Raw genomic sequence first — 17,992 nt, 5'->3', positions numbered from 1 at the left:
CCCCCCCCCCAACACACACACACTCCTTCCCCTCTGCACTTGTTTCACCGGTTGAAAGCCCCTGTGCTACTGTACCTTGTGGTGATCTCCAGCCTTTCCCACCACCCCCCAGTCTCTTCAGCGCTGTAGAAGAAAGTCCGTCTCAGACTCGCCTCCCCTCAAAACAGAGCTGCTGGACTGGTGCTACCCCCAGATCGAGAGACGAAGAAAACTAAAAGGGAGAGAGTGCGCCCAGACTAAAGGAAGGCAGGCTTTCATGTGTGTCAGTGAAATAGAGAGCAGGATAGTTTACAGCGAGCAAAGAAAAAAGAGGAGGCGAGAAGAGCTTAGCAGCTAGGAAAGGGTTGCAAAGTTGGAGAAGAGGAGGAAGAAGAAGCAGGAGAAGTGAAGTCAAGAACAATAAGCGAGGGGAGGTACAGTAACAACGCCGTGCAGCACTTTCTCTCCTTGTTGCCTCTCTCTTTACTCCTTCCCTCTCTTTCTTTCCTCCTTCGACAAAGAAGCAAAAGAAGAGTTTTTTGAAAGGTTTGGGGGGAAGAGAAGCAGCGTGAGAGCCTCAGTGGCGACTCTTAGGGACAAAGTCACGCTTCAGAAGAGTCAGCGGGAGAGGAAGAGCGACTGTCTTCAGGGGGCAAAGGGACACATAAAAAGGGACCTGGCTGCAAAACCCCAAACACAGCGGCTATAAGCTGGCAGAGCAGAGCAGAGCAGCGCTGGCAGGAAAAGAAAAGTCAAGTGACTGAAGAAGAAGATCATTGCAGAACAGGACAGACGTACTGAAACTAAACACACCAGCAAGAAAGAGAAAGAGACAGAGAAAGAGGACGAGCGCTGGCTTCTCCGGTGTCCTTGCATATTCCCGTCTTCCAACCCCTGGTCTCCCGTCCCCCCTCAGCCGAGATGATGATGTATTTCTGGGTGAGTACCGAGGCCCTACAGGGGCTCCTGAACACTACCGAGAGACCAGGGACACACACAAAGCATGGCACGCTGACATGCAGTGTGTGATCACAGAGAGGCGTGCTTATTGGTCCTGTAACTATTTTTTTATTTTTTTATCATCTCGTACCAGAAAGTGCGTTGTGAAGGGTTTCTTTGATCTGCCGCCTGTGTGAGAGTGAGTGAAGTGACGAGGCATAAAGGTTTACATCATGTCCCTCTTACTCGGCCCTTTACTAATGAGCCAGCGTTTGTTATTGGCATTGATAAAGTACAGCCCTGTTACAGTGATGCATTCCCTCTCTGCTGCTGTAGTAAGCAAGAGCACGATGTCTTGTTTTACGAGTCTGACCTTATAGATTTGACTTGAGGCGATCAGCACAAACTGCACTTATCCTTCGTCATAGAGGTCGTGTGTAGAAATGGGATGTTTTTGGATGAATAGTAAAATGTACTTAAACACAGAGATGTGCTTTTAAAGGAAGGAGCCTTGTTTCAGGAACACTTTATGACATTTTAAATTTTTTTCCAAATTATTTCAGCCACCCGACAGGTTGGGAGATGTGTTTTTTTTTGTCGTGTAATCGATCAATGAAGTCATTGGAGATGCAGACAGCATTCATGTCATTGTTGCAGGCTGTCTCAGGTTTAATGCATGTGATGTGATGTGATCCCACTCACCGTGAGTGCTTATTGCTAAGCTATGAATGTGGAATTATTATTATTGATATGATTATTTTTATATTTTGAACTTGTCGACATAAAGGGCGATCACATTCTTGAGAATAAACAAAAAGAGTAAACATGATCTGAAATAGAACATTTCACAGAGACGTTACACGTCAAACTGACTTCTTATCCAAATGAGTTTTGAGGGTTTAGTAAGAAAGCAAAGCGTCTGGACTAAAAGCATCTAACACGGTGTTCATTCCAGTGGCTCAACTCACTGCCTGCTACTCCATCAGTGACATAACGAGCCACCAAGCTGCATTGAAATTTCAAAGGTTGAAGTTTGAAAAAAGGCTCCAGTGCCAGCGCCAGACAGCACATCGCCGTAGTTCTTTAATCAAAGGCTTCAGAGGTCCAGTCTGTTTGATTAATTAAACAAAATGTTCAGTTAGAAAACAGGCGAGTGTGATTATTACTGTCACCCACAGCAAACAAAGTCAGCTCTCCAATGTCTGAATCTTCAACACAGAATCAAAACAAGCACATTAATGAGATGTTGCAGAGAGTTATGTGGTGATGATAACAGTGATTAATTACTTTCTTTAAAAGCATGGCAAATCACATGACAGTGTGTCAAAGCAAACCCAGACTGGTAATAACATTTTACATGTGAGGTGAGGCGTTGATTGTCATTTCATTGCATCTCGCTCATGTAGTCTTTTCAGACATGAATAGGAAACATTAATGGCTTCTGTTGCAGAACTGGATTGGGAACATTCACTGTCTGGCCTCGTGGTATTTGTCACGTGGTGAAAGCGAGCAGTGTCACAAGACCCTGAAAAAGAATGAATGACACGTTGTGAGTTAGGACTCTTCAGTTCCTCATGAAACATTTTACTGGGTCATCACACTTTTATTGAATAGACAATTAGGAAGGGAGATCTGATCATTATTGTGGTTGTATGAGGTTACAACAACACTGTTATATCTATACCTGCTATCTAAACTTGATTTGACTGAAGGACTGAATAGACAGGAGAATATTCTCTGGACATTGTAGATTGTTGTTATGTCTCTTTCTGATGACATCATTACGTTTCCCTGTTGTCCATCCGTCCGTCCTATTCTCATGAACGAGATATCTCAGGAACACCTCGAGGGAATTTCTTCAAATTTGGCACAAACATCCATTTGGACCTTTGTACTTCAGATGAAAAAGAAATATGATAATCAAACAAGCTGCGTATGTTCTTCAGTTACTATCTCCAGTAGACAAAATGATGGACAGTAGAAGCGTAGTATCTGGTAAACAAAATGCAGTGTGGACTTTGCAAACAGTGTTGCCAACTCTTTCCCTATGAAAGTAGCTAGCACTAGCACCAACAGTCTCTTAATGTTGCCAGATGATGTCATATGCTTGTTTGCATATTGCCATCACATTCAATTATTGACATAAAGCTCAGTGGTTGTGTCGGTTGCAGTAAGAAAGAGACAAGAGGAGAGGGAGAGACCCGTTAGAGCCCATCACAGAGATTACTTTGGGAATGAATGATTATATAATATACTTGAATATGTTTCTTGCTTCTTTCCCTGATGGTCTGAATAGGTCTCTAAATGTCTCCTTTGTGGAATCTGAGGAAAGTGGCAAGCGATCTTTGTGACAGCGGATCCAACAATACTACCACTTGGAGAAAGAGGAATTCTAACCTTCCTCACAAATCTAACACTGATTCACATCATTGTGAAACAAACAATCAATCAGAGAGCTCATATTTTGTACTGCATGACTGGAGATGTTTTCCAACCCAAAGCAAAATGGGAATGGATCACTTACCATATCTACGTCTCTGATGACACACTGTCAAGAGTTTTTCGTTTTTTTCTCCTAAAGTCAGCATATAAATTGATAAACACATCATTTTGAAGTATGCGTCCACCATTTATCTGGATGCAGGCATGCTTGAGCTATCTATCCCATTATCAGGGTTCAACATCATGTGGATTAGCAGCTCCATCACACTGCGTGAGCATATGTGTCACTGTGTTTCCGCAGTGCCTGTCATGGGAGTTGGGCCTAGACAAGAGATTCAGCTGAAAGTGTGTAAAAGAGGCTTTTTTATGGATGTGCAGCTTGGAGCTGGAAACACAGCGATACAGCATGTACTGACCTTTGCCCAATGAAGCCCACTGCAGACTTACAGGAGCCTTCCAGCATGTTCTCCCTGGCTGTCTGGCGCTCATCAAGTCGAGTGTGTGTTTGGAAGACATCGCTGCTCTCTTTTGGCTGCTGAAGTGGGCTGCTGTGTATTGTTTAAAGGCAAACCTATCGATTTAGTACCACCTTTGCATTGTGATTCAATAAAACCCATGGCCTTCGCTTGCTTTCAAGCATTTGAGTTTCAGAACTTAAAACTCAACACTATGCATTGTGGGTAAGTAACTCCGAATGGAAATTCTCTTCCCCTCAGGCTCAGTTTACCCTATTTAGTGTGACACTCCTGGGTTCAGTGTGCAGTAATTGCTTTAGGAGTTCTAATTGTGAGCAAGCAACCATCACAGGGTGAAGCTGCTGAAACACCGTTCAGATTACATTGCTTAAAAGATGCAAAAACCTGTTATTTGAGCAGTCAGCCTCCTGCCTCCTGATCCGCCCACGCCACGCTGCCTTTAACTGGCTGCTGGCAAAAGAACATCTGCTTTACTGCAAATGGTGTTAATTTGCTTGAGTTTGGTGTCACATTTTTGCACACCGATGCTGCTGACAATGGGGTTTGAATTTCCATAAATGATGAAGTAGAGTGCGGGACTACTGTGTTGCTAATATAACCTTTCTTGCTGTGGTAAATAAGTGAGGAAAGGAGGCGGGAAGGAAGAGAGGGCAAGTAGCGACACCATGGTGACCTCAGTGGATCTTTGCCTCCCGTGTCTCGCTGCTAACTGGGGCCCTCCTCCTCCTTTCTGTCTATTCTGGCTGTTCTTTCTCGCTCCATCATGTTTCCCTCTCTCAGTCCAGTGTGACATACAGTAGTTAATGATGGGGAGTCTGTTACTGGTTGCTGTCTGTAGATATGAAGCAAGCAGGGGGCTTTGATACTGAGGAGCAGCCAGTGCAGTTGACATTAGATATTCCTCTTCATCACTGCTGCTTACCAATTCTCTTTCCCTCTTCCTCTGTCTCTGAGACACAAATATACTGTAAATAAGCACACAAGGAATTTTACGTGAACATATACATGCACAAAAATATGATCAAGATGTGGATGCATAGTTATTGTACACTTGTGCAAACACACACCCAGCTGTAAATTCTAATACTATACACACACACACACACACACACATGTACACATGCACATACTTATCACAAATTGAATAAGCTAAACTGAAAATGTATCCATTGTTAAATGTATTGGGAGCTGGTTGTACTGCAGTGCTTTGGCACACACACACACACACACACACACACACACACACACACACACACACACACACACACACACACACACAGTGCTGCGGTTGCAGTGATCTCCTTGATGCCGCTCTGACAACAGTAACAGAGTTAAAGTACTTCCATCTGTCTCTTCCGAGACTCTGGGCTAGAGCAAAGACCTCCGGTGTGAGGGATGTAAGAACGATAACAGAGGCTGCAAGAGAGGAAACAACTAGAACTAATGAACAGGTACGTCGAGGGCGGAAGGAAGAGGAAAGCATTATGAGAGAAGGAGAGCTGTTGGAGGTGCAGGTCAGGATTCAGGGGCTTACCAGAGACAAAGAAAGGGCAGAAGGGGACAGGTGATGTGGGGTCATTTGTGCTATTTATTCATGCTTTACACGGCAGGATGGAGATGGAGGGATGGTCATTTTTGAAGAGGAGGAGAGGGATAGAAAGGAGCAAAAGTGAAGAGCGGAGAGAAGGTCTGCGGCTGCCTCCTCCCTCCTCTCTGCTCTCGTCAGTGCGTCTGTAAGCTGATAAATAATTGAGTGTGCCGAGCAGGGGACTGCATGGTTTAGAGGAGGAGAAAGAGGGGGGCCTGCTGGGGCGCTAGACAGTGAAATGAGGACCTGCTCCAGAATAGAGATCGCATCCTTTAAATTCATCTTCTTCTTCTGCTTGTCTCGCTTTTGATCCTTCTTAGTCGTTATGTCTCATGCCCTGATCTGAGAGCTTTTGAGAACAAGCCCTGCTCCATCCTGACATTTTAAACTTGATGTTGGGCTTAGGCTAAGATTTTGTTCTTTGGGGGTTGACTCTCCAACCTCTCCCTTTTTTAAAGAGGAGCAGATAGTCTAGCTAGCACAGTATCGAACAATTCTATAAAATGTATATGCAACTTGGCAAGTACCGCAGCTCAGTGTCTGATACCGACTAACTCCAATGTTAACTCATCCACATCATTATAAGACGCTCAGAGCCACTGACGTAGTTTAAAGTGAGAGAACGTCCATGTTTGGATGAGGTCGAGGAGGATGGATGGATCAAACAAACACTGACTCTCACCCAGGAGGCTGCTGTTCATGTCTCCTGTAAAAGTCAACATTGACTTATTTCACCTTAGTTTTGTTACGTAACTACCGTATTTAACTATGTATGTACTGTATATTACAAAAGTGATGTGGTTGTATAACAATGAGCATAAGAAGGGAGAAAGTTCATTATTAAGAATTTTGTTGCCAAAACCTAACCAAGTAAACCTAAAGACTAACTCAGGTTGGAAATTTACTTTGAAAAGACACTCGGCATGTAACGAGTGGAAACTGACACAGGCCACTGATCTAACATCAGAGGTTGACCACACAGCTGGAATATATCTGATCAGATCAGACTGTAGATCAGACTGATCTACAGTAGAAGGCACATCAAGACCTCATTTATTGGTAAAATCATACACGATTGTTTGCAGAGAGGGGTAGGCTGGTGGCAGCAGGCAGTCAGCTAGGAGCTGAGGACGCACAGCCAGCTCTCGAGATAAACTTTCCCTTTGTGACGTCTGACATTACTCTGCAGCGGCCTACACACTTCATTTAGCTCACTGACAAGCTAGCAGGCAGGATGTGCGGTTGTCCCTACCACTACTGTAACAAGAGCTGCAGTGTCTGTGTGAATCACCGCTCCTCTCCATATTCACTTCAGAGGCCGTGTGGTGGTGAGTTGCTGGCAATCAGCTGTGTAATCCATGTAATTCTCCACTGCAAAAACGGTGTCAAACTGTTAAATGGACAAAGTGCTGGCAGTGTCCACTCAGTAATACTTTAATTGATCCATGTTTGTAGCCTCTCATCATGGTAATGGCCAAAGAGAGTGAGTAGTGATGACTGAAGCTCTGGTAAACAGCTGCTGCTTTAGAATTAGTGAAGGGAAAGAATGTTTTTTTCTTTTTTTTTATCAGAAGCTTTCCCGTTCAGAGCCAGATGTATGAAAAATGTGTATGCACAGAAACCATGCATAAATCGGTATCTAGTGCACTTCACTCATACTTAAGATGAGCATGCACATTTTTGGAGTGATCCAACGGTGAAATGTATTCACTATCACAATTAAAATGTATTATCCCCGCCAGGAGAATCACATGATGGGCAGGCTGGTCTCATCCAGCGTTCGTAGCAATACTGACAAAAAATAATGCGCCATAATTCGTAGATATCCCACAAAATCATGTCTTATGTTATCCACGTATTCATGAACAAGAAAGTATATTCACTGCAAAAGCCCACACATGCCAGGAAGGAGTAGAGGTGGGTGGGAACAACAAACATGGAGCTGTGATCCGGGAGACCACTGTTCCTTCCCCATGCGAGAAACGGTGATTCATTTGTCACACAACGTGTGTCTTTCATTCACTTCACTTCCATAGTTATTTTAGTCCAAATGATAATTCCATTTCCCATCTTCACAGATAGGTTTAGTAAAAGACTAAACCGAAATGTTTAAAGTTTATTTTGTAAGAAATCATACGAATCGTTGTATGAGGATAAGTTGTGATCAGTAACGTGTGTGTGTGAGTGAGTAAGTGTGCACGTCTGTGTCTGTCCATGGCTAATATCGCATTCTACTGCAGCAAACTGCATCATATGTTGGGTGGCCAGTTATGGCGGTTGCAGTGACACGCACTTTCTCAAAACACCTCTTATTACCTGTGTTATACCCCCACTGACTGCCTGCTGACTCCTCGCTCACTACTCGTAACAGGCCCCTGGCCGTTAGGGGCCGCTAGTGGTATCACAGTTGAGTACATCCCCCCAATCTGCTACTCTACAGCCAGATACACAGTGGTGGGAAGCAGTCTGCTCAATCTTAGTGTTTTGGATGGTGTGTTTGGCTAACCACTTACGTAAATAGCAGTACACACACTGATGTACCACGCCTCCATTCCGCTGCTGCTGCACGGGCACACAGCTTGGTGTGTTTCATTTTGTTTTGTTCATTTTGATGCCTTATACAACAACTTCTAGCAAATTGACTGCATTCATAAACTTGTTTCTTTCTTACTTTGAATGAAGTGTGTACTACAACGCCTTACAGTTCATTGGCAACTATACGAGTGCACCTTTATTTTGCTGAATGAACTGTATTAATATTTTCATTCACATTGGAAGCAAACATTCTCCTGTTCATTGTCTGACCAGCACATTCAACTAAATAGCTGACTGCCTTTTTGCTTTTTGATGATGCTGGATGGTTTACAGGTGCATTCATGATGATAGTGGTTCTATTAACAGCATAAGTGTATAAAGGGGGTGGGAGGGGGGGGTGTCTAGTTCAGGGGTTAGCTGACAGCTCTCCCACTCATTGAATCTTTGTAGCGTGCCTTGCTGTTTTTCTGAGGACCTCTGATAGAGAATTGATTGATTTATTGGACTGATAATTGGGCTTCAATTGGTGGCTCACTGAATATATCGAAAATATTTACAGGATTTAGAATCAATACGAAATAGTGTATAATGGAATCCGCTCTTTCCTTCCTTCTGACAGTGGAGAACTTGTAGCGTGTTCATTTACCAAATATCCCTTCAGTGAATACTTTTCACTCTGCCTGAAGGAATTACTAATTCACTTGAAAGAATGTTATTAGTCTAGCTTTCAGTAGTGACTTTAGGTAATGCAAAATAAAACGACAAAATAAAGTTGTTTTATTTTTTGCTAATCTCGTCCAAACTCTTGGAATCGGTCAAACCCCCAGGCAGGAGACCTCTGTAGCCGTCTTTTGCTTGAGATCCCTTGTAATCCCATGAGTCCCGCCATATCACAGGGCAGCAGTTTTCACTCGGCGCTTGGCTTTTTGTTGCTCATTCTTCTATTCACTGTGTGTTGTAATCTCCGCGGCGATAAGGAGATTAAACAGGGGAGCAGGAGAGGGGATTTCTAGGATTTTTCCTGTGAGTACAAAATGTTATCAGTGGGAAGGAGGGATATTACTCTCGGCTTTAACAGCGCAGAGGGAGAAAGAGGAGCGGGACCTGGGTGGCAGCACAGACATGGAGCTGGAAGGAGTGTGTGATAGGAGCAGGGGAGCGAGGTGTTATCACCTGGAGCCATCATTAGCACTGTTTACAGAAGGGCCACCGGGGAAAGGTCAGCGCGCCGTCACTCTCTTATCTCCTCCACGACGGTATTCCTGCTATGACCGCAGCTCTGAATCTCTGACCCCATGTCAGTGTTTAACTGCAGACCAGTACTCACTTCATGAAGGGATTGCAGAGAGCCAGATGTACTCAGGGACCAAGGGTTTGTGGCTGTTGGTTGAACTCTGGGAACAAATAGGGAAGCAGGGTGAGAAAAGCGGGTGAATACTATTTATGTAAGTATAACTTAGCAGCGTTTACATGGTTTGACTGACTGTACAAGAGCAGAGTAAAGTATGTCCATGTTGGACATTCTGCAGTGCAAGGATTCTTTCCAATGCCAACAGTCAGTGCTGGTGCAGGAAGTAGTGCGCCATGTGAAAGTGCATATAGAGGTGTGGGGTCACTCAGGGTTGTGAATGTGGTGCATCCAATTTTAATTTGGGAGTATGGACCAAAAGTAAATCCTTAAAACTAAAACTCTAAACTTCAATTTATATGTGTAAAATATTTGAAATATGATTTAATTGAACCTTAAGAAAATTGGGGGGAGGATTAGGGTAGAGGTCTACACGGCTCCACATGGTTCCTATAACTAAGACCTGACCCAGGACGTTAGGTCAAGCTGTATCCATATTTAAAGTAGACAGAGAGTGTGAACTGCTTCTTAAGTATTTCTGCTCTCTACTCTATCTGCTTGTTTGGTTGGTGGCGGGTTCTTTCTCTTTCTGTCTCGGTTCTGGTTCCATTGCATTTTGGATGAGGTTTACTTTGAACCAGTTCTGGCTGGGTCTCTTTTTCCAAAAGTAGATTTATGCATAATGGTTACGGGTGGATTTTTTATGTGTCCTGTGGATCTGGTTGACCATTTTGGACCTGTGAAGAACTCTAGATAAGGATCATGAGCTAAAGAAAGTAAAGATTTGAGATGAATGGAGCACCGCTTTAAGAACGTTGGAGTCATGGAAACGTGGAGCTGATTATGCAGACTTGATACAGCGACTCATGAGATTGAAGTTCAAATTCAATAGAGTTTTGTTTTTCATTCATTATTTTATTCTCTCTCCTCTGTTTTCAGAATTCTGAACCTGGAGTTGAATTTCTATCTATTTTTTTATTTCTCATGTATTTATGTATTAGTGTGTGTGTGTCTCCAGCTCTCTCTGGTAACCCTGACACAGCAGCTCCTGTGCTTTGCAGCTCCCACAGACCAACGGTAGAACGCTAACGAGACATTTGTGAAACTGTATAAATGTGAACCAGAGTGCAGCTGCAGTGGTATGTTCAACGGTCACCTAATAAATAAAAGTTTGAGTTCAATTAAAGAGTAATAAATTAACATCAGGACGATGGGGGAGGGCAATTAAATGTGTGAAACATGCTGGAGGAAAAAGTGTCATCCCTTCAACTCAAGTAAGGTGATAAAGCTTCTACACACCGTTCTGAGCTTGTATCTGTGATTGGCAACATGGTGTAATGAGATCACATTTGATTGGACTCTTAATAGACTTCCAAATACAATGTATCTAGTCGTGAATGTAATGAACAAAATGCTTTTATGTATGATCCTGTGCATTCAGGTGGACTGTCGATGTCAGTAACTGTCTCTCTCTCTGGCCACTCCATAGCTCTCTCTTTTTCTCCACCCCCACACTCACAGGTTGTAGCAGATGAGAGCTTGGGGATTAAAGACAATAAAGTTAGCCATCGATCGATACTCTGCCACCACCTCTCAACCCTCCCCTCCAGTCCATCTCCGACAGGCAGCACAAGGTCAGCCTTGGGGTCCGCACCCTGCATCTGGGCTTGATGTGGGCGAGGCTGCCGAGTGGCAAAAGTACGATCAGTGGACGGAGGGAGGCCAAGCAATTAACATAATCGCTCAGAGTGTGGGTCGCTGCAGCAGAACACACAAACAAGAAGTTGAAAGCAGTTGAAGGGCAATTTTACAAAGCTGTACTCTAAATACGCTGCATTGCTGGTGTTCTCACACCAGAACCAGCAACACTGAAACTTTTATTTATTCCGTTTTTACATACATAGTAGTTTCTCACCACCAAACAAGCTGCAGACATCATGAGTTCAAACAAAAGTGCCGTTCAATAATAAGTAGGAGCCTCAATTGAATCCCTTCTAAAAGCCCTAACAAACATGTTGCTTCTGAAACAACCCACCTGGCTTCCCAAAAACCCAAACATACAAAGAATAAAAAATAGAAAACACCATAGGAGAGGAAATTCAAAGTGACAAAACATCTCAGGAAGCAAGCACTCCACGAAATGAAAGTCTGGATTCCACAGTTTACTAAAGCTGGCTTCAATAGACCTGAAACTCCCCAAACCTGCCTTTAGGCACCAATAGAAAAATGAAGTAATTATGATTTAATATGGCAATGTGCACTTTATTGAGGAACCATCCAGATATTTTACTTACCACAACTTCACTTTCACAATGAAGACTTAAATACTTATAAAAGATAAACTGGGCTATACACTAGAACTAAAAAATGGATCCTTAAAATAGAACCAATACAAGTATAGTATGAGCAAAATAGATATGTTCAAATGTATTTTTTATTCAATCTGACCAATTTAACCACACAATATGGTATTCAATCATGAACATTTAAAATACATTTCTCCATTTTATCATTAAATGTAATTACATTATATATAAAAGTGTATTCTGTGTGTATTCAGTTGCATTTGGATATCACAAATTAAAATGAATTATGGATGCACCTTGCTTACTAACCGTTCCTGGGCCCTGCTGGGCTAGCGGCAAATATAACCTCTCAACCCAAATATGGTCACTTCCGGTTCCGAAGAAACCAAGATGGCGAAAGTCAAAATGCCAAACTCGAGCCTTAAAATGAGTAGTCGACAAACCAATGGCTGACATCACGGTGTCTATACGTCAGCTCTTATGTATGGTTGAGCCACCGCAGTAAAAGAAGCGCAATTACTTGCCTTAGTGACAAATAAGGCAAACATGAGTGAAATCATATGGTCACAACATATGAGTATTGATCTCGGCTCACTACTTAAGCTGCCTTAAATTCAAAGTTAGAGTGCACTGCTATTCAAAATAACCCCAAATCCAAGATCGACAAATGAATCCCAACAATCAAGTTAGCTGGATGAGATTCAACAGGAGCTCCTTCGCTGCTGGGTATATGTTAGCCTGAACTAGTAAAGCCATGTTTTTAGAACAGGGCCCAACAAACCGAGAGCAACGTGTGTGCAGAATAAAAACAGAAAAACATGGCCAGTCTTGCAGTAGATATGCCATGGGAAGATCTCCATGTGAAATATGGAGTCTCAGTCATGATATAAAGGTAACATAATTACATCCGTCTTTAGCTGGCTTTTACTTGCCTCTAGCTCTCCACCAGGAACCATCTCACCACGGATGGCAATGACCCATTTGAGACACATTGTGGTCTGTGAGGTAAAGTTTGTATTTCCACACACTGACTCACACACCAAATGATCAGTACAGCTCATTAAGAGCTTGTTTTGCACGTGCATGCGTGCACACACACACACACACACAGGAGCAGTACAGTAAATGGAACAGCAGCCCAGTGACATTAATGTTATAGGTTATTGAATGATTTTAAAGGATTTATAGGGCAGGGAGAGAGACTGAGAGAGAGAGAGAGAGAGAGAGAGAGAGAGAGAGAGAGAGAGAGAGAGCAAGGTAGAAATAAGACACACACACACATGCGCACACCCCTGTGCGGTGCACAGTAGCCGCACCGTTGCTCATATAAATTACCAGAGAGTTTTATACCTCTCAACATGTCCTGTTTTTTTTCCTTTACCTCCCCCTCCCACCCTCCCCCTCCCTCCATAGCTCCATCATCCCTCTCCCACCCTGTGTACCAGGTCAGCCAGGGAAATAGCTGTTGTTTGAAGTCATCTGCAGCTTTCACATCTCCTGCCTTTGTTCCCCAATCCCCAGCAGCTTGACATCCGCACTGTGTGTGTACTGTATTGGTTTGGAATGCTTGTGTGTGTGTGTGTGTGTGTGTATATGTGTGTGTGTGTGTATATGTGTGTGTGTGTGTGTGTGTGTGTGTGTACCAGCACCTGCATCCATATCTCTATGCTACCGTCTTTATCATATGAACAAAGCCATTCCCTCCAGAAAGCAGAGATTTATACTGGCCACCTTCTTTTCATTTACATGGATGTTTTGAAAGCCATATTGTGTTTTATGATGTTACTGCTATTAACACAACTTCACCAACTGCATTGGATTTGAGAAACTATGCAACATAAGATTTAGATACAGTCTAGATAGCATACAGTAAACTTCTCCCTGGAAGGTCTTGTTGTAGTTATAAGATGGGAAAGTTAGGCCTTAACGTGTACACAGAGGCGTTTTTGGAACGATGGGTTGCGGTGCTTCACAGCATTGGACGCTTGATGGGCGTGCGACGTTGTCACAATGGATAATTCAGTGTGGCTTTGTGGCACAAAGGCTGTGTCAAAGCACTGACTATAATCCTGCGGGCTTATTATTCTTATCTATCTCATGGTACCCATATGTTGTTGATTGCACTCATGGTTTTAGTATAGGGGGCAAAGGTTTGACAGGTAGTGTTGTTGAAAATCCCTGTTTACTCTAACCCCTCTTAATTAGCCTCTAACACACAGGTGCTCCAATCACGATGGCAACAAGTGACACACATGCACCCAAGCACACAGGTGTTTGATATGAGCTCATTAGTGCAGTTGATGAACACACAGAGACAGACGCACCCAAGCACACACACATGACTTGGAGATATTCAGTCAATTCAGTCAGATTATGATTGTGTTTCCTCCCCCCTCTCTCACCCACCCAGTCCCACCCTTTCAAAATAAAAGCCCCTTGGAGTAACTGAATCTTAACATTAAGGTCATGTTAAGTTCAAGTCTTTCCATCACAAATACGGAAATGTAATTTTCAAAGGTATGTATCTCAAACAAAGGTTTATATCTCAAATACAGAAATGACTTGAGACATTTGTGGACTGTCCATCACGAATACAAGATTCAATCCAAGAGTATCAATCTAAACACACTGTCAAAATGTATTGTGTAATTTTCTAGTTGACAGATGCTCTCCATCCCAGGAAACTAATACATAAAGGAGTGGTTCCCTTTCTTTATTCCCAGTATTGGAGGCATAGTAGTCGTCTACTGACCCACAAAGAAAACACAGGCTACACCCTCATACAACCGCGCAAATACTTCCTGGCTGCACCTGATTGGACGAATGCTTTCACTCTTGGACTGCCCGCTCTCAGATTTCAAACCGCACTAACATGGTCGTTCTTACGGCGTGTTCACACCAATTCGCGGCACGTTAATCGCATCATTCGTGCCGCCGGTCTTGCCGGGGACTATTTGTGTTCATTCGCGTGAATCGCGCTGGACGCGCCGGAGAGGGGGCGTGGCTTATCGCCCTGAAAGCCGTTCAACTGTCCGCCATCAACCAGGGAAAAAATAACCTCTATTTCTGCTTAGTACGTGTTGTGGAAGTCACAGATATCCCGGGAAACTAAACGCCGTCATGTCTGGTTCATAACATAGTCCAGAGGAGCTCTGTGGATTGTATCAAGCTGTATTCACTGTGTCTAGCAAGCCACACGTCGCTGTTTACTACAGCTGTATGAACACTAAATAAACTGATCTGGCTGTGATTTAACAGCAATAAACCGACAAAAACGGACTCCGAAATAACTACGTAATGATGCCAATTTGTAAAAAGTCTGAATTCATGTTTAGTTAGTTCTCTCCACAAGGTTTACACACACACACACACACACACACACACACACACACACACACACACACACACACACACACATTTATACACATAGTTTGGTCCGGTCTCTATTGATATGAGGTATCGTAGAGCTCTGGGTGAACACAGACGGCTACAGGATTTATTTCCTGATTCAACAACAGCAGGACGTCAGTGATGACAGGAGAAACATCTCAACGCTGATAGGCTATCACGCCGCAGCGTCAGGCCATTTTCCCGCCGAAGTTGAACAATTTCAACTCACGCGTTTGGGGTGTTTTGGCATTTGACGCGAATGCGCGCCAAACGCGTCGCGCCATCGCAAATTCGCGTCACTCCAGTCTCATCGCGTCTGTGCATAGACTTTGTATGTAATCTCGTTGCGCGAATAATTCGCGCCGCGTTTGGTGTGAACACAGCATTAAGCTTTGTTTTGCAAAAATAATTCACCGAGATGTGTAGAACATACCAATACGACCACGAGGGTAAAGTGTATTTAACTAGCTACTTAAATTTACCTGCAATGATGGGAGTGAGGCAGGCCGACGAAATGGTACGGTCCACAGGGTCTCTGAAATCGTATTACAAGATAGTTTTAAGGGACGTGTATTGTAATATTTATGACGACAGACAAGATTGAGACATAACTGTTTGGACCCCCCAAACTGTTGTTTTTTTACCTCTTTTAGGGGTGTCCCAGTCTTATTTAATTCAAACCTACAGGACAGTATCCGGAAGTCTAGTCTTAATGATTCTTATGGACATTTGCTTTCTGGTGTACTAGGGCCCTCCGGGCTGGCCTTGCCTTGACTGTCTCTCACAATATTTAATGGTGTGTGTGTGTGTGTGTGTGTGTGTGTGTGTGTGTGTGTCTGCATGAATAGGTTTGGTTTGAGTAACATTCTCTAAAAGCCTTTTTAGTGGGCTTCCGTCAGGCTTGCACAACAGCTTTCTGGGAAATGGCGAGAAATGAAGGGAGCTGTGGGAGAAGAGAGAAGAAAAGAGCCACTTTTCTTTTTCTCTTTTACATCCAGCTGCTGCTGCATCCAACAGCATATCCTCCCTCTCATCGGTCATCTTTTTCTATTCAGCTGCCTTTCCTCCTCCTTTCTTTATTAAGGTATTTTCAGAGGCATCACCACAGTTAAGAGAAACCTGGGTTCATTTTCATGTTTGGTTCATGTTCTGCAGAGAAGCAGCAGATCAGCAGGTGATATCAACATGTTCAATTTAAGAGTGCTTTCGCACCTGACCTGCTCAAACACTCTCTGGTTTGTTTAGTCTGGCGTGAACGCTGTCAGTCAAACCATCTGTGTCTGATTGAAAAGAAGGGTCCCTGTCTGCTTTCAGGCGGTTTGTTTTTGGTGCTGACGCAAAAACGACTGTAGGGCTGTGTGGGTGCATGAATTCATTAGCAAATTTACTCAACCCTTGTACTGATCGTGGGAACTGTCAAGAAGGTTATCCCATAAGCAATAAGAAAGTCAGTTGGTGACCTTAGTTCAGTTATCAGTGGCTGTTTTCAGTAAAAAAGCTCATAACTAAACAATTTCCTCCTGAGCTCTTTGTGACACCAGAGACGATAAACAAACCCATAACGCTGTGTAACAACAGTTATGTTCTTTATTCATGTCACAGAGACCACTGCGTCAGCACAGCAGGGCTCCCGACACCAAGAAAAAGGCAGAGGGCAAAAAAGTAGAACCTGGCTCAACTTTTGTACCAACACAGTGTGACGTCATGTGGCAAGTAGCTGCATCGGCCAATCAAAAGTGTACACATTACTGGTAGATGGCCTTGTTCCTTGAATAGGGTAATTCTGCAGTTTTAATGAGTGTTTCCCATATTATTATTTACTGCTGTGCAATGTTTTGGTGTCAGATAAGCCTTGAAATTGATGGATAAAACACTCTGTAATTAAAACATCACATGGATTTCGTTCAGTCTCTCTTCTCTGGGCTTCTATTTTTTTCTAATGGCCCCTTTTTTCATTTCAAAATATGGTCACACCTCTCTCTCTTTCTCTTTCACACACACACACACACACACACACACACACACACACACACACACACACACACACCTCAGGCCTATGTGGACAAATCTTACTCACTCCCAACTTGTCAAGTACCACAGCTTGGTCAGTGGCTCTAGCGTCTGATACTCCACCTTTAGCATCTGTATCAGACCAACCAGATTCTCAACTATATCAAATGTAATGCCAAAGTCATTATTAGAAGCTCAGAGCTGACGTAGTCAACATTAAGTTATTGTACCTTATTTTTATTAATGTAACTTTCATTCTTTACTAAAGCCAGTTTTTGTAAAAAAAATGTTTATTTTACTTAACAAACAATAAATAAGTATTTTAACCCTAACAACAATGTTTTCCTAAACCTCACCAAGTAGTTTTGTTGCATAAGTAAACCGAAAAACTAAGAAAACATTGGAAGTATATTCCCTGTGTCCCTGACACATCAAAATCTGACCCTAGAGGGGAACCTAGAAGCGTGGTTTGAAGCGTAGGTCAACTGACCAAGCTGCTGTATTTGATGAGTTAGGGGTGAGAATATGTTGGTGTGGACTCTCTGTACTGATCACATGACAGCATGTCCTCATTCTCATTCCCACAGCGTCAAATACGTCACTCGTTATCTGATACCGACAGCGTCCCGTATGAAAGTGTTTTTTTTGCCTAAACATTAGCAAGTGTTTTTTTTTTATTCACAAAGTTAACCACTTGTTTTCTCTGACCATAGTGGAGCGTCATAGTTTGACGCACTGGGCTAGTCAGTGTGTTAGAAAGTGATGCTAACGGGACCGACCAAGTTGGACTGAGAACGTGTTGCAAAACCTTTAGGACTCGTTGAATTCACTTCCAGTATTTTGAGACAAGCCCATACTGTTCTGCACAACAGCCTCACAATACCACCAATCTCAAAGGACTTCACATGAACCTGAAGGGCAGAGGGTACAAACATGCCCCACCCCCAACATGCACACACACACACACACACACACACAC

The sequence above is a fragment of the Anarrhichthys ocellatus genome, unplaced genomic scaffold (assembly GCF_004355925.1).
Source record: "Anarrhichthys ocellatus isolate YVR2014 unplaced genomic scaffold, GSC_Weel_1.0 scaffold76, whole genome shotgun sequence".
Taxonomy (NCBI): domain Eukaryota; kingdom Metazoa; phylum Chordata; class Actinopteri; order Perciformes; family Anarhichadidae; genus Anarrhichthys; species Anarrhichthys ocellatus.
This window is presented reverse-complemented; position numbering follows the sequence as displayed.